The sequence below is a fragment of the Phyllobates terribilis genome, unplaced genomic scaffold (genome assembly GCF_046119375.1).
Source record: "Phyllobates terribilis strain yellow unplaced genomic scaffold, ASM4611937v1 Scaffold_52__1_contigs__length_9100884, whole genome shotgun sequence".
NCBI classification, from domain to species: Eukaryota; Metazoa; Chordata; class Amphibia; order Anura; family Dendrobatidae; genus Phyllobates; species Phyllobates terribilis.
The window spans coordinates 3557535-3584082 of NW_027362812.1; the positions used below are offsets into that span (position 1 = coordinate 3557535).

General features: G+C 44.6%; 1 long non-coding RNA gene across 1 annotated transcript in view; it reads right to left on the reverse strand.

Annotated features, from left to right (window-relative positions):
* LOC141191749 (uncharacterized) overlaps positions 1-26155 on the reverse strand; it is a 37953-nt gene extending 11798 nt beyond the window's left edge. Inside the window, exons 1-2 of the long non-coding RNA XR_012265455.1 lie at positions 26084-26155; positions 22815-22883 (exon numbers count right to left, since the gene is read on the reverse strand). This is a non-coding gene — a long non-coding RNA (uncharacterized lncRNA). The remainder of the gene's footprint in view (positions 1-22814; positions 22884-26083) is intronic.
* Between the last annotated feature and the right edge of the window lie 393 nt (positions 26156-26548).

The following is a 26548-nucleotide window of genomic DNA, read 5'->3' on the forward strand; positions in this document are numbered from 1 at the left end:
TGTGGGGGGGACTTGTCTATATACCGTATGCTGTGTGAGGAGGACTTGTCTATATACTGTATGCTGTGTGGGGGGACTTGTCTATATACCGTATGCTGTGTGGGGGGGACTTGTCTATATACCGTATGGGGGGGACTTGTCTATATACCGTAAGCTGTGTATGGGGGACTTGTCTATATACTGTATGCTGTGTGTGGGGGACTTGTCTATATACCGTATGCTGTGTGGGGGGGACTTGTGTATATACTGTATGCTATGTGTGTGGGGGACTAGTCTATATACTGTATGCTGTGTGTGGGGGACTTGTCTATATACCGTATGCTGTGTGTGGGGGACTTGTCTATATACCGTATGCTGTGTGTGGGGACTTGTCTATATACTGTATGCTGTGTGGGGGGGACTTGTGTATATAAGTGAAGAGTCTCCGCGAGCTCAAAGAACACTGGATTTTGGCTGTTGGAGCTGAAAAGAGGACATTGGTAAACCAGGGGAGGAGTCCTGAGGAGATAATTTGCATATTCCCACTGCATTTTGGGGTAAGTGAAGAGTCTCCGCGAGCTCAAAGAACACTGGATTTTGGCTGTTGGAGCTGAAAAGAGGACATCGGTAAACCAGGGGAGGAGTCCTGAGGAGATAATTTGCATATTCCCACTGCATTTTGGGGTAAGTGAAGAGTCTCCGCGAGCTCAAAGAACACTGGATTTTGGCTGTTGGAGCTGAAAAGAGGACATCGGTAAACCAGGGGAGGAGTCCTGAGGAGATAATTTGCATATTCCCACTGCATTTTGGGGTAAGTGAAGAGTCTCCGCGAGCTCAAAGAACACTGGATTTTGGCTGTTGGAGCTGAAAAGAGGACATCGGTAAACCAGGGGAGGAGTCCTGAGGAGATAATTTGCATATTCCCACTGCATTTTGGGGTAAGTGAAGAGTCTCCGCGAGCTCAAAGAACACTGGATTTTGGCTGTTGGAGCTGAAAAGAGGACATCGGTAAACCAGGGGAGGAGTCCTGAGGAGATAATTTGCATATTCCCACTGCATTTTGGGGTAAGTGAAGAGTCTCCGCGAGCTCAAAGAACACTGGATTTTGGCTGTTGGAGCTGAAAAGAGGACATCGGTAAACCAGGGGAGGAGTCCTGAGGAGATAATTTGCATATTCCCACTGCATTTTGGGGTAAGTGAAGAGTCTCCGCGAGCTCAAAGAACACTGGATTTTGGCTGTTGGAGCTGAAAAGAGGACATCGGTAAACCAGGGGAGGAGTCCTGAGGAGATAATTTGCATATTCCCACTGCATTTTGGGGTAAGTGAAGAGTCTCCGCGAGCTCAAAGAACACTGGATTTTGGCTGTTGGAGCTGAAAAGAGGACATCGGTAAACCGCGTGCCGGTAGGCGCGCGCATTTTGAAGCTTTTTTTTAAGCTTTTTTCACTGTTTTCAGAACATTAACAGTAAGAACATGGAAGAGTCCAGGAGCCATTTGGTGAGCTGCATATCCTGCTACATGTTCACAGACTTGCCAGTGGAAAAGCCAAACTTCACATGCCAGAAATGCAAGCTTGTGTCCTTGTTGGAGGAAAAGTTGCGAAATCTAGAAGAGAGGTTAACTACCTTGAAAATCATTAAGGAAGGTGAAGAGTTCTTAGACAGAGCAGAATTATCTCTTCATGATTCAGAAAGAGAAGAAATTCGAACTGCACCTGACGAAACAGAGAAATGGAAGCATGTGACCCACAGAAGCAGGAGGATCGAGAGGCAGTCAGCACCCATACTGCTCAGGAACCATTACCAGGCTCTCACGCAGGAGAACCATGAAGAAATACAGCAAAATAAGACTTTGCCAGCAATGAATAACCTTGTAAGCCCTCAGAATCCTCCTGGATGGAGAAAGAAGAATGTTGTGAAGAAAAAACGGAGAGTGGTGGTTATGGGGGATTCCCTGTTAAGAGGAACAGAGGCCACTATCTGCAGACCAGACATAACCTCAAGAGAAATGTGCTGTCTTCCAGGAGCAAAAATTAAAGATGTGTCTGACAGGATATCAAGACTCTTCAGACCTACAGATCACTACCTATTCCTGCTAATACATGTGGGGACAAATGACACCGCAGGAAAGGACCTGGAAACCATCTGCAGTGACTTTGAAGACTTAGGCAAGAAAGTGAAAGAATTGGGAGCGCAGGTGGTCTTCTCATCCATCCTCCCAGTGGATGGCCATGGAACAATGAGGTGGAATAAGATTCTACAGGTGAACAACTGGCTACGTCGATGGTGCCGTCAACAAGGATTTGGATTTCTGGATCACGGAATGAATTACCTATACGATGGACTACTTGCTAGAGATGGGGTGCACCTTACGAAGACTGGAAAACATGTATTTGGAAGTCGCCTTGCTACACTCATCAGAAGAGCTTTAAACTAGAACAATGTGGGAAGGGAAGCAAAAGGCCTGAAAAAGCCATACAGCTGACAAATACTATTGAGATCTCTGCTACTGGAAGTGGAAAAGAAGAACAAAGACAAAACAATTTAAATAATAAAAATATGGGAGGAAGAGAAACCAATCACAAACTAAAATGTTTTTATACAAATGCACAAAGCATGGGCAACAAACAAGGAGAATTGGAACTACTAATGAAGGAAAAGGAATATGATGTCATTGGAATCACTGAAACTTGGTGGGACGATACACATGATTGGACTAAAAGGCTAAAAGGATACAACTTATTTGCAAGAAACAGACTTGATAAACGAGGAGGAGGTGTTGCATTGTATGTTAGAAAAGCGTATATCTGCACAGAGATTGAAGCTTCAGAGACTGGGAGTTCTGTGGAAACTGTTTGGGTAAGAATACAAGGAGAGAACAACGGAAAGGACACCATTGTAGGCATTTACTACAGGCCACCTGGGCAAGCTGAAGATATGGATGAACTCTTTATGTATCAAATGACCAAGTTCTCCAAAAAATATGACGTAGTGGTCATGGGAGATTTCAACTATCCAGACATTTGTTGGGAATCTCTCTCAAGTAAAACTAACAGGTCAAGCAAATTCTTATCCTCTCTTGCTGACAACTTTATCTTCCAAAAGGTAGGGGAGAAAACAAGGGGATCTGCTACTTTGGATCTAATCCTTATAAACAGGGAGGAAATGGTTGAGGAGGTAAAGGTGGCTGGGACCCTAGGAGGCAGCGATCATGCTATTATAGAATTTTGGATAACTAGAGGAGGAAGACATGTGAAGACTCAAACTTCAAGGTTAGATTTTAGAAAGGCAGATTTTAAGAGACTCAGAAAGAGAATAGGAGGGATCCAATGGCTGGATGTCCTTAAGGACAAAAATGTCCAGGAAGGATGGGAAATTTTTAAAAATGAGATTCTCAAAGCACAATCGTTAACAATCCCGAAAAGTAGGAAGAATGGGAAGCATTTAAGGAAACCAGGATGGATGAACACAGAACTTAAACACATGCTAAAAAGAAAGAAAGAAATGTTTATTAAATGGAAAGAGGGAGGCATATCTAAAGAAGATTATAATGCAGTCTGCAGATCCTGTAGGGCACGTATCAGGTTAGCTAAAGCTGACAATGAATTAAGGCTTGCAAGAGATGTCAAAAGCAATAAAAAAGGATTTTGGGGGTATGTCAAAAGTAAAAGAAAAGTCAAAGATGCTATAGGATTTTTACAGGATGAAAATGGAGAAATGGTAAGAGAGGATGTTGAGAAGGCCGAACTTTTTAATTCCTATTTTGCATCTGTTTTCTCTCAGAAAGAAAATGTAACATCAACTGATCTTCACTGTCCTTTTAAAGGAATAGAGGAATCCAAGTTATCTGTAAACCGAAAGATTGTGAGGGAATATTTAGCTAACATAAATGAGTTCAAGTCTCCAGGTCCAGATGAATTACACCCCAGAGTACTGAAGGAGATCGTAGAAGAAATTTTAGAACCACTCTCCATAATCTTTGAAAATTCTTGGAGAACAGGAGAAGTCCCAGAAGACTGGAGAAGAGCAAATGTTGTTCCTATCTTCAAAAAGGGGAAGAAGGTGGACCCAGGGAACTATAGGCCGGTGAGTCTGACTTCTATACCAGGAAAGATCTTTGAACAAATTATTAAACAACATGTATGTAAGTACATGGATAAGAATGAAGTGATTAACCAGAGTCAGCATGGGTTTGTAACTAACAAGTCATGTCAGACTAACTTAATTTCCTTCTATGACAGAATCACTGACTGGGTGGATCAGGGAAATGCTGTAGATATAGTATATCTTGACTTCAGCAAAGCATTTGACAAAGTATCTCACACCATCCTTATTGAAAAAATGACCAAGTATGCAATGGACCAGGCAACTGTTAGGTGGATTCATAACTGGCTTAGTGATCGGACTCAAAGGGTGGTTGTAAATGGCTTCACATCCAGCTGGATGAATGTCTCAAGTGGGGTACCACAGGGCTCCGTCCTGGGACCTGTATTGTTCAACATCTTTATCAATGATTTAGATGAAGGAATTGAGGGTAAGCTGATTAAATTTGCTGATGACACAAAGCTAGGAGGGATAGCTAATACTAGAGAAGAGAGAGAGAGGATTCAAAAAGACCTAAATAAACTGGAGCATTGGGCAGCAACCAACAGAATGGTTTTTAACAGGGAAAAATGCAAAGTACTACATCTGGGCAATAAAAATGAAAAAAGCATATACAGAATGGGAGGAATAGAGCTAAGCAACAGTACATGTGAAAAAGACTTAGGTATACTAATAGATCATAGACTGAACATGAGTCAACAGTGTGATGCAGCAGCAAAAAAGGCAAATACAATTCTGGGATGTATTAACAGAAGCATACAGTCTAGATCACGTGAAGTCATTATCGGTCTTTACTCCTCTTTGGTCAGACCTCATCTGGAATACTGTGTACAGTTTTGGGCACCACATTTTAAAAAAGACATAGACAAACTGGAGCAAGTTCAGAGAAGAGCGACCAGAATGGTGACTGGTCTGCAAACTATGTCCTATGAGGAACGGTTGCAGGATTTGGGAATGTTTAGCTTGCAAAAAAGAAGACTGAGAGGAGACTTAATAGCTGTCTACAAATATGTCAAGGGCTGTCACATTGTAGAAGGATCATCTTTATTCTCATTTGCACAAGGAAAGACTAGAAGCAATGGGATGAAACTAAATGGGAGGAGACACAGATTAGATATTAGAAAAAACTTTTTGACAGTTAGGGTGATTAATGAGTGGAACAGGCTGCCACGAGAGGTGGTGAGTTCCCCTTCAATGGACGTCTTCAAACAGAGGCTGGACAGACATCTGTCTGAGATGATCCTGCTTTGAGCAGGGGGTTGGACCAGATGACCCAGGAGGTCCCTTCCAACTCTACCATTCTATGATTCTATGATTCTACTGTATGCTGTGTGTGGGGGACTTGTCTATATACTGTATGCTGTGTGGGGGACTTGTCTATATACCGTATGCTGTGTGTGGGGGACTTGTCTATATACTGTCTGCTGAGCCGTGTATCTAATCCTATGCTGTGTGATACTGTCTACTGAGCTGTGTATCTAATCCTGTCCTGTGTGATACTGTCTGATGAGCTGTGTATCTAATCCTCTCCTGTGCGATACTGTCTGATGAGCCGTGTATCTAATCCTCTCCTGTGTGATACTGTCTGCTGAGCTGTGTATCTAATCCTATCCTGTGTGATACTATCTGCTGAGCTGTGTATCTAATCCTATCCTGTGTGATACTATCTGCTGAGCTGTGTATCCAATCCTCTCCTGTGTGATACTGTCTGCTGAGCCGTGTATCTAATCCTCTCCTGTGTGATACTGTCTGCTGAGCTGTGTATCTAATCCTCTCCTGTGTGATACTGTCTGCTGAGCCATGTATCTAATCCTATCCTGTGTGATACTATCTGCTGAGCTGTGCATCTAATCCTATCCTGTGTTATACTATCTGCTGAGCAGTGTATCTAATCCTCTCCTGTGTGATACTGTCTGCTGAGCCGTGTATCTAATCCTCTCCTGTGTGATACTGTCTGCTGAGCTGTGTATCTAATCCTCTCCTGTGTGATACTGTCTGCTGAGCCGTGTATCTAATCCTACCCTGTGCGATACTGTCTGCTGAACCGTGTATCTAATCCTGCCCTGTGTGATACTGTCTGCTGAGCCGTGTATCTAATCCTATCCTGTGTGATACTGTTTGCTGAGCCGTGTATCTAATCCTATCCTGTGTGATACCATCTGCTGAGATGTGTATCTAATCCTCTCCTGTGTGATACTGTCTGCTGAGCTTTGTATCTAATTCTATGCTGTGCTAAACTGTCTACTGAGATGTGTATCTAATCCTATCCTGTGTGATACCATCTGCTGAGCCGTGTAACTAATCCTCTCCTGTGTGATACTGTCTGCTGAGCCCTGTATCTAATCATATCCTGTGTGATACCATCTGCTGAGCCGTGTATCTAAACCTATCCTGTGTGATACCAGCTGCTGAGCTGTGTATCTAATCCTATCCTTTGTGATACTGTCTGCTGAGCTGTGTATCTAATCCTCTCCTGTGTGATACTATCTGCTGAGCAGTGTATCTAATCCTCTCCTGTGTGATACTGTCTGCTGAGCTGTGTATCTAATCCTCTACTGTGTGATACTATCTGCTGAGCTGTGTATCTAATCCTGTCCTGTGTGATACTGTCTGCTGAGCTGTGTATCTAATCCTGTCCTGTGTGATACTGTCTGCTGAGCTGTGTATCTAATCCTCTCCTGTGTGATACTGTCTGCTGAGCTGTGCATCTAATCCTATCCTGTGTGATACTATCTGCTGAGCAGTGTATCTAATCCTATCCTGTGTGATACTGTCTGCTGAGCCGTGTATCTAATCCCGCCCTGTGCGATACTGTCTGCTGAGCCGTGTATCTAATCCTCTCCTGTGTGATACTGTCTGCTGAGCTGTGTATCTAATCCCCTCCTGTGTGATACTGTCTGCTGAGCTGTGTATCTAATCCCGCCCTGTGCGATAATGTCTGCTGAGCCGTGTATCTAATCCACTCCTGTGTGATACTATCTGCTGAGCTTTGTATCTAATCCTGTGCTGTGTGATACTGTCTGCTGAGCCGTGTATCTAATCCTCTCCTGTGTGATACTGTCTGCTGAGCCGTGTATCTAATCCACTCCTGTGTGATACTGTCTGCTGAGCTGTGTATCTAATCCCGCCCTGTGCGATACTGTCTGCTGAGCCGTGTATCTAATCCTCTCCTGTGTGATACTGTCTGCTGAGCCGTGTATCTAATCCTCTCCTGTGTGATACTGTCTGCTGAGCCGTGTATCTAATCCCGCCCTGTGCGATACTGTCTGCTGAGCCGTGTATCTAATCCACTCCTGTGTGATACTATCTGCTGAGCTTTGTATCTAATCCTGTGCTGTGTGATACTGTCAGCTGAGTTGTGTATCTAATCCTATCCTGTGTGATACCATCTGCTGAGCTGTGTATCTAATCCTCTCCTGTGTGATACTGTCTGCTGAGCTATGTATCTAATCCTCTCCTGTGTGATACTGCCTGCTGAGCTGTGTATCTAAGCCTATCCTGTGTGATACTGTCTGCTGAGCCGTGTATCTAATCCTATGCTGTGTGATACTGTCTGCTGAGCTGTGTATCTAATCCTATGCTGTGTGATAATGTCTGCTGAGCTGTATCTCTAATCCTACCCTGTGTGATACTGTCTGCTCAACCGTGTATCTAATCCTCTCCTGTGTGATACCGTCTGCTGAGCAGTGTATCTAATCCTCTCCTGTGTGATACCGTCTGCTGAGCAGTGTATCTAATCCTCTCCTGTGTGATACTGTCTGCTGAGCTGTGTATCTAATCCTTTCCTGTGTGATACTGTGTGCTGAGCTGTGTATGTAATCCTCTGTGTGATACTGTCTGATGAGCTGAGTATCTAATCCTGTCCTGTGTGATACTGTCAGCTGAGCTGTGTATCTAATCCTCTCCTGTGTGATACTGTCTGCTGAGCTGTGTATCTAATCCTCTCCTGTGTGATACTGTCAGCTGAGCTGTGTATCTAATCCTCTCATGTGTGATACTGTCAGCTGAGCTGTGTATCTAATCCTCTCCTGTGTGATACTGTCTGATGAGCTGTGTATCTAATCCTCTCCTGTGTGACTCTGTCTGCTGAGCCGTGTATCTAATCCTATGCTGTGTGATACCGTCTGCTGAGCAGTGTATCTAATCCTCTCCTGTGTGATACTGTGTGCTGAGCCGTGTATCTAATCCTCTCCTGTGTGATACTGTGTGCTGAGATGTGTATCTAATCCTGTCCTGTGTGATACTGTCTACTGAGCTGTGTATCTAATTCTATCCTGTGTGATACTGTGTGCTGAGCTGTGTATCTTATCCTCTCCTGTGTGACACTGTCTACTGAGCTATGTATCTAATCCTCTCCTGTGTGATACTGTCTGCTGAGCTGTGTATCTAATTATCTCCTGTGTGATACTGTCTGATGAACTGTGTATCTAATCCTATCCTGTGTGATACTGTCTGCTGAGCCGTGTATCTAATCCCGCCCTGTGCGATACTGTCTGCTGAGCCGTGTATCTAATCCACCCATGTGATACACTCTGCTGAGCTGTGTATCTAATCCTCTCCTGTGTGATACTGTCTGATGAACTGTGTATCTAATCCTATCTTGTGTGATACCGTCTGCTGAGTCGTGTATCTAATCCCGCCCTGTGCGATACTGTCTGCTGAGCCGTGTATCTAATCCACTCCTGTGTGATACTGTCTGATGAACTGTGTATCTAATCCTCTCCTGTGTGATGCTGTCTGCTGAGCTGTTTATCTAATCCTCTCTTTTGTGATACTGTCTGCTGAGCAGTGTATCTAATCTTATCCTGTGATACTGTCTGCTGAGCTGTGTATCTAATCCCCTCCTGTGTGATTCTGTCTGCTGAGCCGTGTATCTAATCCTATGCTGTGTGATACTGTCTGCTGAGCTGTGTATCTAATCCTATGCTGTGTATCTAATCATCTCCTGTGTGATAATGTCTGCTGAGCCGTGTATCTAATCCTATCCTGTGTGATACTGTCTGCTGAGCTGTGTATCTAATCCTATCCTGTGTAATACCATCTGCTGAGCAGTGTATCTAATCCTATCTTGTGTGATACTGACTGCTGAGCTGTGTATCTAATCCTCTCCTGTGTGATACTGTGTGCTGAGCTGTGTATCTAATCCTATCCTATGTGATACTGTCTGCTGAGCAGTGTATCTAATACTCTCCTGTGTGATACCGTCTGCTGAGCTGTGTATCTAATCCTCTCCTGTGTGATACTGTCTGCTGAGCTGTGTATCTAATCCTACCCTGTATGATACTGTCTACTGAGCTGTGTATCTAATCCTCTCCTGTGTGATACTGTCTGATGAACTGTGTATCTAATCCTGTCCTATGTGATACTGTCAGCTGAGCTGTGTATCTAATCCTCTCCTGTGTGATACTGTCTGCTGAGCTGTGCATCTAATACTGTCCTGTGTGATACCGTCGGCTGAACTATGTATCTAATCCTTTCCTGTGTGATACTGTCTGCTGAGCTGTATCTCTAATCCTCTCCTGTGTGATACTGTCTGCTGAGCAGTGTGTCTAATCCTTTCCTGTGCGATACTGTCTGCTGAGCTGTGTATCTAATCCTCTCCTGTGTGATACTGTCTGCTGAGCAGTGTATCTAATCTTATACTCTGTGATACTGTCTCCTGAGCTGTGTATCTAATCCCCTCCTGTGTGACACTGTCTGCTGAGCTGTGTATCTAATCATCTCCTGTGTGATACTGTCTGCTGAGCCGTGTATCTAATCCTATGCTGTGTGATAGTCTGCTGAGCAGTGTATCTAATCTTATACTGTGTGATACTGTCTGCTGAGCTGTGTATCTAATCCCCTCCTGTGTGATACTGTCTGCTGAGCTGTGTATCTAATCCTCTCCTGTGTGATACTGTCTGCTGAGCTGTGTATCTAATCCTCTCCTGTGTGATACTGTCTGCTGAGCTGTGTTTCTAATCCTCTCCTGTGTGATACTGTCTGCTGAGCCATGTATCTAATCCTCTCCTGTGTGATACTATCTGCAGAGCAGTGTATCTAATCCTCTACTGTGTGATGTTGTCTTCTGAGCCATGTATCTAATCCTCTCCTGTGTGATACTGTCTGCTGAGCCGTGTATCTAATCCTCTGTGTAATACTGTGTGTTGAGCCGTGTATCTAATCCTCTCCTGTGTGATACTGTCTGCTGAGCTGTGTATCTAATACTCTCCTGTGTGATACTGTCTGCTGAGCTGTGTATCTAATCCCCTCCTGTGTGATACTGTCAGATGAGCTGTGTCTCTAATCCTCTCCTGTGTGATACTGTGTGCTGAGCTGTGTATCTAATCCTCTCCTGTGTGATACTGTCTGCTGCGCCGTGTACCTAATCCTATGCTGTGTGATACTGTCTGCTGAGATGTGTATCTTATCCTATGCTGTGTATCTAATCCTCTCCTGTGTGATACTGTCTACTGAGCCGTGTATCTAATCCTCTCCTGTGTGATACTGTCTGCTGAGCCGTGTATCTAATCCTATCCTGTGTGATACTGTTTGCTGACCTGTGTATCTAATCCTATGCTGTGTGATACTGTCTGGTGAGCTGTGTATCTAATCCTGTCCTGTGTGATACTGTCTGCTGAGCTGTGTATCTAATCCTATGCTGTGTATCTAATCATCTCCTGTGTGATAATGTCTGCTGAGCCGTGTATCTAATCCTATCCTGTGTGATACTGTCTGCTGAGCTGTGTATCTAATCCTATACTGTGTAATACCATCTGCTGAGCAGTGTATCTAATCCTATCCTGTGTGATACTGTCTGCTGAGCTGTGTATCTAATCCTCTCCTGTGTGATACGGTCTGCTGAGCCGTGTATCTAATCCTCTCCTGTGTGATACTGTGTGCTGAGCTGTGTATCTAATCCTCTCCTGTGTGATACTGTCTGCTGAGCTGTGTATCTAATCCTCTCCTGTGTGATACTGTCTGCTGAGCTGTGTATCTAATCCTCTCCTGTGTGATACTGTCTGCTGAGCCGTGTATCTAATCCTCTCCTGTGAGATACTGTCTGCTGAGCCGTGTATCTAATCCCATCCTGTGTGATACTGTCTGCTGAGCTGTGTATCTAATCATGTAATGTGTGATACTGTCTGCTGAGCTGTGTATCTAATCGTCTCCTGTGTGATACTGTCTGATGAACTGTGTATCTAATCCTATCTTTCGTGATACTGTCTGCTGAGCCGTGTATCTAATCCACTCCTGTGTGATACTGTCTGATGAACTGTGTATCTAATCCTGTCCTATGTGATACTGTCAGCTGAGCTGTGTATCTAATCCTCTGCTGTGTGATACTGTCTGCTGAGCTGTGCATCTAATCCTGTCCTGTGTGATACCGTCTGCTGAGCTATGTATCTAATCCTTTCCTGTGTGATACTGTCTGCTGAGCTGTGTATCTAATCCTCTCCTGTGCGATACCGTCTGCTGAGCTGTGTATCTAATCCTCTCCTGTGCGATACTGTCTGCTGAGCTGTGTATCTAATCCTCTCCTGTGTGATACTGTCTGCTGAGCAGTGTATCTAATCTTATACTGTGTGATACTGTCTGCTGAGCTGTGTATCTAATCCTCTCCTGTGTGATACTGTCTGCTGAGCTGTGTATCTAATCCTCTCCTGTGTGATACTGTCTGCTGAGCTGTGTATCTAATCCTCTCCTGTGTGATACTGTCTGCTGAGCCGTGTATCTAATCCTATGCTGTGATAATCTGCTGAGCAGTGTATCTAATCTTATACTGTGTGATACTGTCTGCTGAGCTGTGTATCTAATCCTCTCCTATGTGATACTGTCTGCTGAGCAGTGTATCTAATCTTATACTGTGTGGTACTGTCTGCTGAGCTGTGTATCTCATCCCCTCCTGTGTGATACTGTCTGCTGAGCCGTGTATCTAATCCTCTCCTGTGTGATACCGTCTGCTGAGCTATGTATCTAATCCTGTCCTGTGTGATACTGTTTGCTGAGCTGTGTATGTATCTAATCCCCTCCTGTGTGATAATGTCTGCTGAGCTGTGTATCTAATCCTCTCCTGTGTGATAATGTCTGCTGAGCTGTGTATCTAATCCTCTCCTGTGTGATACCGTCTGCTGAGCTGTGTATCTAATCCTACCCTGTGTGATATTGTCTGCTGAGCTATGTATCTAATCCTGTCATGTGTGATACTGTCTGCTGAGCCGTGCATCTAATCCTATCTTGAGTGATACTATCTGCTGAGCCGTGTATCTAATCCTCTCCTGTGTGATACTGTCTGCTGAGCTTTGTATCTAATCCTATCCGGTGTGATACTGTCGGCTGAGCCGTGTATCTAATCCTCTCCTGTGTCATACTGTCTGCTGAGCTGTGTATCTAATCCTCTCCTGTATGATACTGTCTGCTGAGCCGTGTGTCTAATCCTCTCCTGTGTGATACTGTCTGCTGAGCCGTGTATCTAATCCTCTCCTGTGTGATACTGTCTGCTGAGCCATGTATCTAATCCTCTCCTGTGTGATACCGTCTGCTGAGCCGTGTATCTAATCCTCTCCTGTGTGATACTGTCTGCTGAGCTGTGTATCTAATCTTCTCCTGTGTGATACTGTCTGCTGAGCTGTGTATCTAATCCTATCCGGTGTGATACTGTCTGCTGAGCAGTGTATCTAATCTTCTCCTGTGTGATACTGTCTGCTGAGCTGTGTATCTAATCCTCTCCTGTGTGATACTGTCAGCTGAGCTGTGTATCTAATCTTCTCCTGTGTGATACTGTCTGCTGAGCAGTGTATCTAATCTTCTCCTGTGTGATACTGTCTGCTGAGCTGTGTATCTAATCCTCTCCTGTGTGATACTGTCTGCTGAGCTGTGTATCTAATCCTCTCCTGTGTGATACTGTCAGCTGAGCTGTGTATCTAATCTTCTCCTGTGTGATACTGTCTGCTGAGCTGTGTATCTAATCTTCTCCTGTGTGATACTGTCTGCTGAGCTGTGTATCTAATCTTCTCCTGTGTGATACTGTCTGCTGAGCTGTGTATCTAATCCTATCCGGTGTGATACTGTCTGCTGAGCAGTGTATCTAATCTTCTCCTGTGTGATACTGTCTGCTGAGCTGTGTATCTAATCCTCTCCTGTGTGATACTGTCTGTTGAGCCATGTATCTAATACCGCCATGTGCGATACTGTCTGCTGAGCCTTGTATCTATTCCACTCCTGTGTGATACTGTCTGCTGAGCTGTGCATCTAATCCTCTCCTGTGTGATACTGTCTGCTGAGCTGTGTATCTAATATTCTCCTGTGTGATACTGTCTGCTGAGCTGTGTATCTAATCTTCTCCTGTGTGATACTGTCTGCTGAGCTGTGTATCTAATCCTATCCGGTGTGATAATGTCTGCTGAGCAGTGTATCTAATCTTCTCCTGTGTGATACTGTCTGCTGAGCTGTGTATCTAATCTTCTCCTGTGTGATACTGTCTGCTGAGCTGTGTATCTAATCCTCTCCTGTGTGATACTGTCTGCTGAGCTGTGTATCTAATCCACTGTGTGATACTGTCTGCTGAGCCGTGTATCTAATCTTCTCCTGTGTGATACTGTCAGCTGAGCTGTGTATCTAATCCTATCCGGTGTGATACTGTCTGCTGAGCTGTGTATCTAATCCTATCCGGTGTGATACTGTCTGCTGAGCTGTGTATCTAATCCTATCCGGTGTGATACTGTCTGCTGAGCTGTGTATCTAATCCTATCCGGTGTGATACTGTCTGCTGAGCTGTGTATCTAATCCTCTCCTGTGTGATACTGTCTGCTGAGCTGTGTATCTAATCCTCTCCTGTGTGATACTGTCTGCTGAGCAGTGTATCTAATCCACTCCTGTGTGATACTGTCTGCTGAGCCGTGTATCTAATCTTCTCCTGTGTGATACTGTCTGCTGAGCTGTGTATCTAATCCTATCCGGTGTGATACTGTCTGCTGAGCCGTGTATCTAATCCTATGCTGTGATAATCTGCTGAGCAGTGTATCTAATCTTATACTGTGTGATACTGTCTGCTGAGCTGTGTATCTAATCCTCTCCTGTGTGATACTGTCTGCTGAGCAGTGTATCTAATCTTATACTGTGTGGTACTGTCTGCTGAGCTGTGTATCTCATCCCCTCCTGTGTGATACTGTCTGCTGAGCCGTGTATCTAATCCTCTCCTGTGTGATACCGTCTGCTGAGCTATGTATCTAATCCTGTCCTGTGTGATACTGTTTGCTGAGCTGTGTATGTATCTAATCCCCTCCTGTGTGATAATGTCTGCTGAGCTGTGTATTTAATCCTCTCCTGTGTGATAATGTCTGCTGAGCTGTGTATCTAATCCTCTCCTGTGTGATACCGTCTGCTGAGCTGTGTATCTAATCCTACCCTGTGTGATATTGTCTGCTGAGCTATGTATCTAATCCTGTCATGTGTGATACTGTCTGCTGAGCCGTGCATCTAATCCTATCTTGAGTGATACTATCTGCTGAGCCGTGTATCTAATCCTCTCCTGTGTGATACTGTCTGCTGAGCTTTGTATCTAATCCTATCCGGTGTGATACTGTCGGCTGAGCCGTGTATCTAATCCTCTCCTGTGTCATACTGTCTGCTGAGCTGTGTATCTAATCCTCTCCTGTATGATACTGTCTGCTGAGCCGTGTGTCTAATCCTCTCCTGTGTGATACTGTCTGCTGAGCCGTGTATCTAATCCTCTCCTGTGTGATACTGTCTGCTGAGCCGTGTATCTAATCCTCTCCTGTGTGATACCGTCTGCTGAGCCGTGTATCTAGTCCTCTCCTGTGTGATACTGTCTGCTGAGCTGTGTATCTAATCTTCTCCTGTGTGATACTGTCTGCTGAGCTGTGTATCTAATCCTATCCGGTGTGATACTGTCTGCTGAGCAGTGTATCTAATCTTCTCCTGTGTGATACTGTCTGCTGAGCTGTGTATCTAATCCTCTCCTGTGTGATACTGTCAGCTGAGCTGTGTATCTAATCTTCTCCTGTGTGATACTGTCTGCTGAGCAGTGTATCTAATCTTCTCCTGTGTGATACTGTCTGCTGAGCTGTGTATCTAATCCTCTCCTGTGTGATGCTGTCTGCTGAGCTGTGTATCTAATCCTCTCCTGTGTGATACTGTCAGCTGAGCTGTGTATCTAATCTTCTCCTGTGTGATACTGTCTGCTGAGCTGTGTATCTAATCTTCTCCTGTGTGATACTGTCTGCTGAGCTGTGTATCTAATCTTCTCCTGTGTGATACTGTCTGCTGAGCTGTGTATCTAATCCTATCCGGTGTGATACTGTCTGCTGAGCAGTGTATCTAATCTTCTCCTGTGTGATACTGTCTGCTGAGCTGTGTATCTAATCCTCTCCTGTGTGATACTGTCTGTTGAGCCATGTATCTAATACCGCCATGTGCGATACTGTCTGCTGAGCCTTGTATCTATTCCACTCCTGTGTGATACTGTCTGCTGAGCTGTGCATCTAATCCTCTCCTGTGTGATACTGTCTGCTGAGCTGTGTATCTAATCTTCGCCTGTGTGATACTGTCTGCTGAGCTGTGTATCTAATCTTCTCCTGTGTGATACTGTCTGCTGAGCTGTGTATCTAATCCTATCCGGTGTGATACTGTCTGCTGAGCAGTGTACCTAATCTTCTCCTGTGTGATACTGTCTGCTGAGCTGTGTATCTAATCTTCTCCTGTGTGATACTGTCTGCTGAGCTGTGTATCTAATCCTCTCCTGTGTGATACTGTCTGCTGAGCTGTGTATCTAATCCACTCCTGTGTGATACTGTCTGCTGAGCCGTGTATCTAATCTTCTCCTGTGTGATACTGTCAGCTGAGCTGTGTATCTAATCCTATCCGGTGTGATACTGTCTGCTGAACTGTGTATCTAATCCTATCCGGTGTGATACTGTCTGCTGAGCTGTGTATCTAATCCTATCCGGTGTGATACTGTCTGCTGAGCTGTGTATCTAATCCTATCCGGTGTGATACTGTCTGCTGAGCTGTGTATCTAATCCTCTCCTGTGTGATACTGTCTGCTGAGCTGTGTATCTAATCCTCTCCTGTGTGATACTGTCTGCTGAGCAGTGTATCTAATCCACTCCTGTGTGATACTGTCTGCTGAGCCGTGTATCTAATCTTCTCCTGTGTGATACTGTCTGCTGAGCTGTGTATCTAATCCTATCCGGTGTGATACTGTCTGCTGAGCTGTGTATCTAATCCTATCCGGTGTGATACTGTCTGCTGAGCTGTGTATCTAATCCTATCCGGTGTGATGCTGTCTGCTGAGCCGTGTATCTAATCCTATCCGGTGTGATACTCTCTGCTGAGCTGTGTATCTAATCCTATCCGGTGTGATACTGTCTGCTGAGCTGTGTATCTAATCCTATCCGGTGTGATACTGTCTGTTGAGCTGTGTATCTAATCTTCTCCTGTGTGATACTGTCTGCTGAGCTGTGTATCTAATCCTATCCGGTGTGATACTGTCTGCTGAGCTGTGTATCTAATCCTATCCTGTGTGATACTGTCTGCTGAGCAGTGTATCTAATCCTCTCCTGTGTGATACTGTCTGCTGAGCTGTGTATCTAATCCTATCCGGTGTGATACTGTCTGCTGAGCAGTGTATCTAATCCTCTCTCATGTTATGTCTTCATCTTTTAATATTTCTAACGGCACCAGGCAGGGATGCCCGCTTTCCCCTCTCCTTTTTATTCTTACACTAGAACCTTTACTACAAAAGCTCAGAGAGGAGGGGAGGATCGTTGGCATCAAATCAGCTGGTACTGAACATAAAATCGCAGCATACGCAGACGATCTACTGATCATGACCTCTAACCCGAGAATATCTGTCCCAGTTATCCTGACATTACTCAAGGAATACGGTGCACTATCAAATTTTAAGGTGAATCTTAGCAAATCTCAAGTCTTAAATATAAATATCCCAGAACCACAAAAAACACAAATGGCAATCGGGTCCCCCTTTACCTGGTCCCCCCCATCAATACGTTTCTTGGGAGTTGAGATTTCTCCAAACCTACAAGAACTTTATAAGTTAAACTTCCCACCGCTATTGCAGAAAATCCAGAAACTTACCCCCAACTGGAATATCTCATACATCTCCTGGTTGGGTAGGAAAAATCTCCTTAAATGTATGATATGGCCAAAAATAACTTATCTAGTGCAAGCCCTTCCAATCCACCTACCTAATTCTTTTTTCATTGACATACGAAAACTCCTCAGCCGTTTTCTGTGGCACAACCAAAAACCCAGACTTCCCTTACAAATATTATCCCTCCCACACTCTGAAGGAGGTATAGATCTGCCAGATCTAAAGATACTTCAACAAGCCACTCATCTCCAAAGAGTCGTGGATGGATCAGGCTCCCACCACAGAAGCAATGGATTAAAGTAGAAGAAACAATCCTTAAATTCCCCCTTAGACAGCTCATCCTCACGCCCTCAAGTAGTACTAGGTATACATCAATTAAAAACCCTTTCACCGCCACTACTTTTAAAATCTGGTCCAATCCCCATATAAGACAAATATGCTCCCCGTTTCCCTCCCCTCTCCTACAAGTTACAGACCTAGTTCTCTCCTTTCTCCAGCCCATAATGCCACAATACACAACTCAATTCGCAACTTGATAACACCACTCCAAAAAATTACAGATAATGGGGTCATGCCCTGCTTGGCAGAACTCAATCAAATGCTAGATACTATCTCTTTTCACCCCTTTATGTACCAGAAATTTATGTCTAACTTAAAACTAGTCTTTAAAACTCCAAATTATATTAGGGAAATGACTGATTTTGAAAAACTTATAGCTGCAAAAAACCCCTAAAAAAGAACGTTATCAGCTCTACAAAAACAATTATGCCTAGCCAGAACCCCTAAGAAACTGCCATATGTAATGAAGTGGGAACAGGATCTGAATAGGCCTTTCACCCCATCTGAAATTAAAAGATGACTACTAGCACCTAAAGTCTCCTCTAGATGTGTTAGAGTACAAGAGAATGGCTATAAAGTTCTCTCCAGGTGGTATATGACTCCATCAAAACTTCAGAAATGTTACAAAGGACTTGATCCTAACTGCTGGAGATGCTCTTCTGATGTGGGCACTATGCTCCACATGTGGTGGAACTGTACATTGATTAAGCCCTTCTGGACAAAAATAATTCAAACTATTAGGCTGAGTTCACACGATGCGTTTTTCGTGCGTTTCCGCGGCGTTTTTGCAGTTGCGTAAACGCCGCGGAAAAGCATGAAAAACGCATGGTAGAAGGGAAGCAATGTTCCCCAATTGAAATCCGCATGTACTGTGCCCATGATGCGGATTTTTCCTGCGGCCAGCAGGGTATGACGAGAGGTGAGTATTTCAAACACCGTAAAGCACGGGGGGGGGGGGGGGTTACACCGGGCCCCCCCAACTCACAGGCCCAATAGCGTTCCAGTGTCCCCAACTGTGAGTGGGGCCCCCCTCTTGCCCGGGGCCCTGGCACTTGCCCTGGTGCAATGGGTGGATATGCCGGCTCTGGCCCTGTAGCTGGTGCAGGATCAGTCTGGGGCAGGGGTCTGTATAGTAAGGTCTGAAGTGTCTCTATCTCAGGTCCGATGTGATTTGAACATTCATACAGATCGAGAGCCGATGATCTCACACTGACAGCACGACCCCAACCTGCTTGAAGGGTCCATCTGCTACAATAAATCTTTCTGATCCTCAGCAGAGCGACCATAGATAACATTCAGGATCTGGCCCTGGACTTGTCAGGAGGTGAGCAGCATCCTGCCACTTCCACACTCTACAAAAAGTATAAATCTCCTGTCCTGACCACTATCCGGAGCTCAGGCTAAGGCCACGGCCCCACTATCAGTATTTGGTCAGTATATTTTCTCAGGAGTGGGAGCCAAAACCAGGTCAGTAACAATCAGAGAAAAGGTATAATAGAAACAAGTCACCAATTCTGCATTTATCACCAACTCCTGGTTTTGTCTCCCACTCCTGTGATAAAATACTGACCGAATACTGACCAAATACTGATAGTGTGGTCGTGGCCTTACAAGAATCAAAGATGTCTGCCCTCTCGTACTGCTCAGCGGCTGAAGCTTCTCTCCGGCAGGCATAAGAACGTGGCCTGTGCCTGCTGTTCTGGGCTGCAGATGCCCAGCTGGCACATGTACACAATGAAAGATACAGGGCCGCCCTGCAGTCTGTAAAGAAGCAGCTGCTTGGCGACCGGCTTGGAGGGCATGTGCCCCTCTGGCCCACCTCGCCCCTGGTCAATATGATACCATCTTTTTCATTAGCTGGTGAGGTTAGAAGAAATTTCACTCCAAGACAGTGGATTTTGTACTTTATTCCAGTATATTTATACATAGAAAACATGGCAATGAAAAACAAGTAGATGCACGTGCATAAAAATGTCCCAACATTAATTAAAAAAACCTTTAAGATACAGATAATACTTGTATACAAAAATATTAACACATTCTCAAATTGTATATAAAGTGCACAAAAGTCAATAGCCCTGACATATAGTGTACACAGGGTCCCGTCCCCCCACATGGTATACACAAAATACAATGTCATCCAGGAAATAACAAAGAATAACAAATACATTTAATCTATTCTGAAATCCCATGTCTATACAAGATAATAATATGTAAAATTCTACAGTGTGAAAGAAATGAGCTAGAGACTACTACATGGTGATGATGCCTACAAACAAGATAATGCCCAGCTAATGCTGCAAATGATACAAATATTACCAGTCACCCAATTAGAAACATGAGGACCGGGCAAGTGATTTTCTACAGTTCATTGACCTCTATGATGACATCTAATATTTTCAATCATTTATACAGCGGGGTACATTGGGCCTCATTAATAAATCTGCTCACTAGAAAACTAGTAGCCCATACTAACCAATTAGAGCTCAGCTAAGGTTGTTTTAACTGACCTGGAAAAGTAAAAGCTGTTCTGTGATTGGCTGGGATAAGTAAAAAGGCTGTTTTAATAAATGATTCCCAATGTACCAAGCCCCGCCATAAATGTTATTGATTACAGTAGGGGCCACAATATCCCATGTGTATAGTCATCACATTCATCTTATTGTCAGCGGTTACCTTGGGACATGCTATATTGAAATGTAAGATGATATCAGTGAGGTCCATGAGGCAGAGCAGTGTGTGGTACGTGTGACATTTCCTAATATCGAGCAATCAATACTGTACCTTGGTCTGGAATGCAAAGTCTGCGTGGACAAGGAAGGGGCTCCCAGATGCCAGCTGTAAAACCCGTCGCTCCACCATCACACGCTCATCACCGTCAGCAAGCAGGGCTCTTTTGCAGATGATCTTAACAGCAAAATGTTTGCGGGTAGATGAATCTTCCGCCAGCAGGACCGTTCCATAGCATCCCCGGCCAAGCACTTGATGGAATAATAATCTCCTCTTGATGGTATCAGAGACTGTGCTTTTGGAGCCGGTTGGCCGAACACCGCTGCTTCCTTCAGCTTCTTCAGCCTTCTGCTTTAGATCCATGGGTTTCTGTCCTAATGTAATCCTTCTTCTTTTCTTCTCCTTTTTGTCCCCTGATGAGATGAAGATGGCTCCTCTCTTCTTGGCTCCCATCTTCTGACTTTCTACCTTCTCCTTTTCTTCCACTTCTTCTTTCTTCTGGACTGGTGGTTTTGTCCTGTTGACTGAAGACTTCCTCTCATCATCAGATGTGTCATGGGAAGGTCTTAGTCTCTTCGCTCCTTCTCTCCTCACCACGTTCTCCTCTACTTCTTCTTTCTTCTGGACTGGTGGTTTTGTCCTGTTGACTGAAGACTTCTTCTCATCATCAGATGTGTCATGGGAAGGTCTTCGTGTCTTCACTCTTTCTCTGCTCACCACAATCTCCTCCTCTTTTATATCCATATTATTGCTTTGCTTAGAGTTAGCCGACATCTCCTCCACTGTTGTTGGTCAATTCCAACTGTCACTTCCAACTGTCACTCAGTGCATTTCATATGGAATCATCATGCATGCACCACCACTGGTCATGTGATCAGCATCTGACCAATGATATTTAAGAGATAAATGAACATTAGCTGAGATTAAATATTCAGGTAATATTCAGATATTCTGTGGAACACAAGGTGCCACATTTACTAATAGTAATAGAACTGCACTAAGTCGCCAATTTAATTTACATTGTTACTACAGAGCATCAGATGAATGTAATATAATAAATATTAGCAAGATGTATGATTTCCATCCACTCTACGTATCATAGAAATACAGATGTACTATCTTTTTATATAGAGATGTAGCAGAAGCCATCCTGATTGTTTGCAGCATGCTATGGTGATAGAGAAGCATGCATGACTGTGCCATGCAAATGGTGAGGAGCACCAAAATGGGACATATGATTCACGTAGCCAGGGGCGTAATGTCCGCGGTCGCAGTGGCAGTCACTGCGACCGGGCCCAGGGGGGGTTGGGGCTTGTAAACGGCAGCAGAAATTTCAACAGGATGTGTGTATCGCAGGGCACAGTCGCTTCAGGTCCGTGCGTGACAAATCAGGGGCGGGCTGGGGCGGGGGCAGAGCCGGACTGGGGTGTCTGGGGCCCACCAGGGACATTGACTCCAGGGCTCCTGCCCATCACTGTGCGCTCACCAGAACTGCGATGTACAATTACTGTAGTTTGCATTAAAGGGTTTTTATTGGTGAAAACAAGTTATCAGCGATGCACAGGTTGGGAAGGGGATCACTTATTTATTGGTGGAATCCGCACTGTCAGAAGATTGTGGCACTTTGAGTATTTGGTGAGATTTTTACCTCAGTATTTATAAGACAAAACCAGGAGTGGAGCAATCCGAGGTCATGTTTTATGCATTTCTCACCCACTCCTGGTTTTGTCTTATAAATACAGAGGTGAAAATCTCACCAAATGCCAACTTGCTTTCTCTGGTGAACCTCTGTAACTGCATCTCTGCTGCTGTGTAATAGTCACAGGACAGGGAGGGGTTAAACATCCAAGTATTTAATATCTATTGGAAATAAAGAGGTTTCCCCTTATTGATATCAGATAAAACAAATGACCAACCACAATCCACTCTACCAAGACCAATATTACCAGATAGAAGGCAGAAATACCACCACACCGTGACCAGATCACATATTACCACCACATAGTGCCCAAATAATGCCACATACAAGGCACAAATACCGCCACACCATGACCAAAGCACATAATATCACCACATAGTGATCAAATGCTACCAGATACAAGGTATAAATACTGACACACCATGAGACCACATATTACCACCACATAGTGACTGAATAATACCACATAGAAGGGACAAATATCGTCATGTCATGACCAAAGCACATAATGCCACCACATAGTGACAAATAATGCTAAAATAATAAAAATGTAAAAAAGCTCAGTATATTGGGTCAGTGTACAGGTTATACAGTGATCACCAGTGACATTATGCACAGGAGCTCTGTATATAGTGTACAGGTTATACAGTCATCACCAGTGACATTATACACAGAAGCTCTGTATATAGTGTCAGTGTACAGGTAATGCAATGATCACCATTGATATTATACACAGGAGCTCTGTATATAGTGTCAGTGTACAGGTAATACAGTGATCACCAGTGACATTATGCACAGGAGCTCTGTATATAGTGTCAGTGTGTGTGTATAGGTAATACACATACTCACCAGTGATGTCTCTAGGTGAAATTCTTTATCTGCAGACCGATATATCACATCTTCTATGCGGACTTATCTCTGCAGAAAATAACAGTTAGCTATAACTGATCACTTCCAGAGCACAAGCCACACTTTTCCCAAGATTTCTACACTGCATGAAATGACAAAATGCAACATAGTGCCGCACTACACAGTAAAAATAAAACACAAAATACATTTAGGGACTCCATCTTTAATAAAAAAAAAACATCATGAGAGATCAGAGATTATGGGGCCCAGTCAGGGATCGTACATAGAAATCATGTGGCTCAGTCAGCGGCGTACATAGAGATCATGGGGCCAATCAGGTTAGGGGTGTACATAGAGATCATGGGGCCCCCTCAGCGGCGTACATAGAGATCATGGGGCCCAGTTAGCGGAGTACATAGAGATCATGGAGCCCAGTCAGCGGCATACATAGAGATCATGGGGCCCAGTCAGCGGTGTACATAGAGATCATGGGGCCCAGTCAGCGGCGTACAAAGAGATCATGGGGCCCAGTCAGCGGCGTACATAGAGATCATGGGGCCCAGTCAGCGGCGTACATAGAGATCATGGGGCCCAGTCAGGGATCGTACATAGAGATCATGGGGCCAATCAGGTTAGGGGTGTACATAGAGATCATGGGGCCCAGTCAGCGGCGTACATAGAGATCATGGGGCCCAGTCAGCGGCGTACATAGAGATCATGGGGCCAATCAGGTTAGGGGTGTACATAGAGATCATGGGGCCCCCTCAGCGGCGTACATAGAGATCATGGGGCCCAGTCAGCGGAGTACATAGAGATCATGGAGCCCAGTCAGCGGCATACATAGAGATCATGGGGCCCAGTCAGCGGTGTACATAGAGATCATGGGGCCCAGTCAGCGGCGTACAAAGAGATCATGGGGCCCAGTCAGCGGCGTACATAGAGATCATGGGGCCCAGTCAGCGGCGTACATAGAGATCATGGGGCCCAGTCAGGGATCGTACATAGAGATCATGGGGCCCAGTCAGCGGCGTACATAGAGATCATGGGGCCGAGTCAGCGGCGTACATAGAGATCATGGGGCCCAGTCAAAGTCGTACATAGAGATCATGGGGCCCAGTCAGCGGCGTACATAGAGATCATGGGGCCAATCAGGTTAGGGGTGTACATAGAGAACATGGGGCCTCCTCAGCGGCGTACATAGAGATCATGGGGCCCAGTCAGCGGAGTACATAAAGATCATGGGGCCCAGTCAGCGGCGTACATAGAGAACATGAGGCCCCGTCAGCGGTGTACCTAGAGATCATGAGGCCCCGTCAGCGGTGTACCTAGAGATCATGGGGCCCAGTCAGCGGCGTACATAAAGATCATGGGGCCCAGTCAGCGGCGTACATAGAGATCATGGGGCCCAGTCAGAGGTGTACATAGAGATCATGGGGCCCAGTCAGCGGCGTACATAGAGATCATGGGGCCCAGTCAGAGGTGTACATAGAGATCATGGGGCCCAGTCATCGGCGTACATAGAGATCATGAGGCCCCGTCAGAGGTGTACATAGAGATCATGGGGCCCAGTCAGCGGCGTACATAGAGATCATGGGGCCCAGTCAGCGGCGTACATAGAGATCATGGGGCCCAGTCAGGGATCGTACATAGAGATCATGGGGCCCCATGAGGTGAGGCTCACACCTCCCCAGTATGGTGACCTCAGGGAGGTCTCACAGGACATCACAGGCCTTAGTACGAAGCAATACTAGAAGACTTGTGGAATTGCTTCATACTAAGGCCTGTGATGCCCTGTGGGAGCTCCTGAGGGCACCATACTGGCGAGGTGAGATCCTCACTTGGCAGTAGTAGGAGCAGCATCTCCATAGTGTGGCATTCACATCACACTACATGCTGCACTGTACAGGACTCCCAGCCGGCAGCAGGACAGATGAGGAGGTAACTGTCTGGCACCAGCGCCGGACTGGAGTACCTGGGGCCCACCAGGAAAAAATCAATCTTGGGGCCCACCAGCACCATGCAGTTACCGTATATAGGAATAACATAAGTCCACAAACTCTTTCAAAATGAATCAACTTTATTAACCAATAAATCTCTGCTGCTGTGTAGTAGTCACAACACAGGGAGAGGTTAAACATCCAAGTATTTAATATGTATTGCAAATAAAGAATGTTCCCATTCTTAATATCCGAAAAACAAATGACTGACAACCATCCACTATACCTAGACTAATAATACCATATAGAAGAGAGAAATACCGCCACACCATGACCAGAACACATACCACCACATAGTGATCAAATACTACCAAGTACAAGGTATATATACTGCCACACCATGAGAAGACCACATATTACCACAACATAGTGACTGTCTGAATAATACCACATACAAGGGACAAATACCGCCACGCCATGACCATGGCTCATAATGGCACCAGATAGTGACTGATAATGAAAATGTAAAAAAGCTCTGTATATAGAGTCAGCGTACAGATAATGTAGAGATTATCAGTGACATTATACACAGGAGCTCTGTGTATAGTGTCAGTGTAGAGGTAATACAGTGATCATCAGTGACATTATACACAGGAGCTCTGTATATAGTGTCAGTGTACAGGTAATACAGTGATCACCAGTGACATTACACATAGGAGCTCTGTATATAGTGTCAGTGTACAGGAAATACAGGGATCACCAGTGACATTATGCATAGGAGCTCTGTATATAGTGTCAGTGTACAGGTAATATAGTGATCACCAGTGACATTATGCATAGGAGCTCTGTATATAGTGTCAGTGTACAGGTAATATAGTGATCACCAGTGACATTATGCACAGGAGCTCTGTATATAGTGTGAGTGTACAGGTAATATAGTGATCACCAGTGACATTATACACAGGAGCTCTGTATATAGTGTCAGTGTACAGGTAATATAGTGATCACCAGTGACATTATACACAGGAGCTCTGTGTATGGTGTCAGTGTACAGGTAATACAGGGATCACCAGTGACATTATGCACAGCTTTGTATATAGTGTCAGTGTGTGTGTGTATAGGAAATACAGGGATCACCAGTGACATTATACACAGGAGCTCTGTATATAGTGTCAGTGTACAGGTAATACAGTGATCACCAGTGACATTATACACAGGAGCTCTGTATATAGTGTCAGTGTACAGGTAATACAGTGATCACCAGTGACATTATGCACAGGAGCTCTGTATATAGTGTCAGTGTGTGTGTGTATAGGTAATACACATACTCACCAGTGATGTCTCTAGGTGAAGTTCTTTAACTGCAGACCGATATATCACATCTTCTATACAGGACTTATCTCTGCAGAAAATAACATAGTTAGCTATAACTGATCACTTCCAGAGCACAATCCACACTTTTCCCAAGATTTCTACACTGCATGAAAAGACAAAAAAAAGAAACATAGCACTGCACTACACAGTAACAGTGCTCCAGTGTCATTCTGTGCCTGCTCATCTGTCAGCAGACATATTTGTCTGATGGCAAAGATCTAAGAGAGATGAAGACAGAAGACCTATGGATTCCGTTGGGAGTGAGGATTTTTCTTTATTAAAGATGGAGTCCCTAAATGTGTTTTATTTTTAATAATAATAAAAAAAAAAAATTCTGTCTTTTTTTTTTCTGTTTACTAGAAATTGATGGTGGCTATGTCTAATTTGGCGTGAAACCATGAATTTCGGGCTTAGTACCAGCTG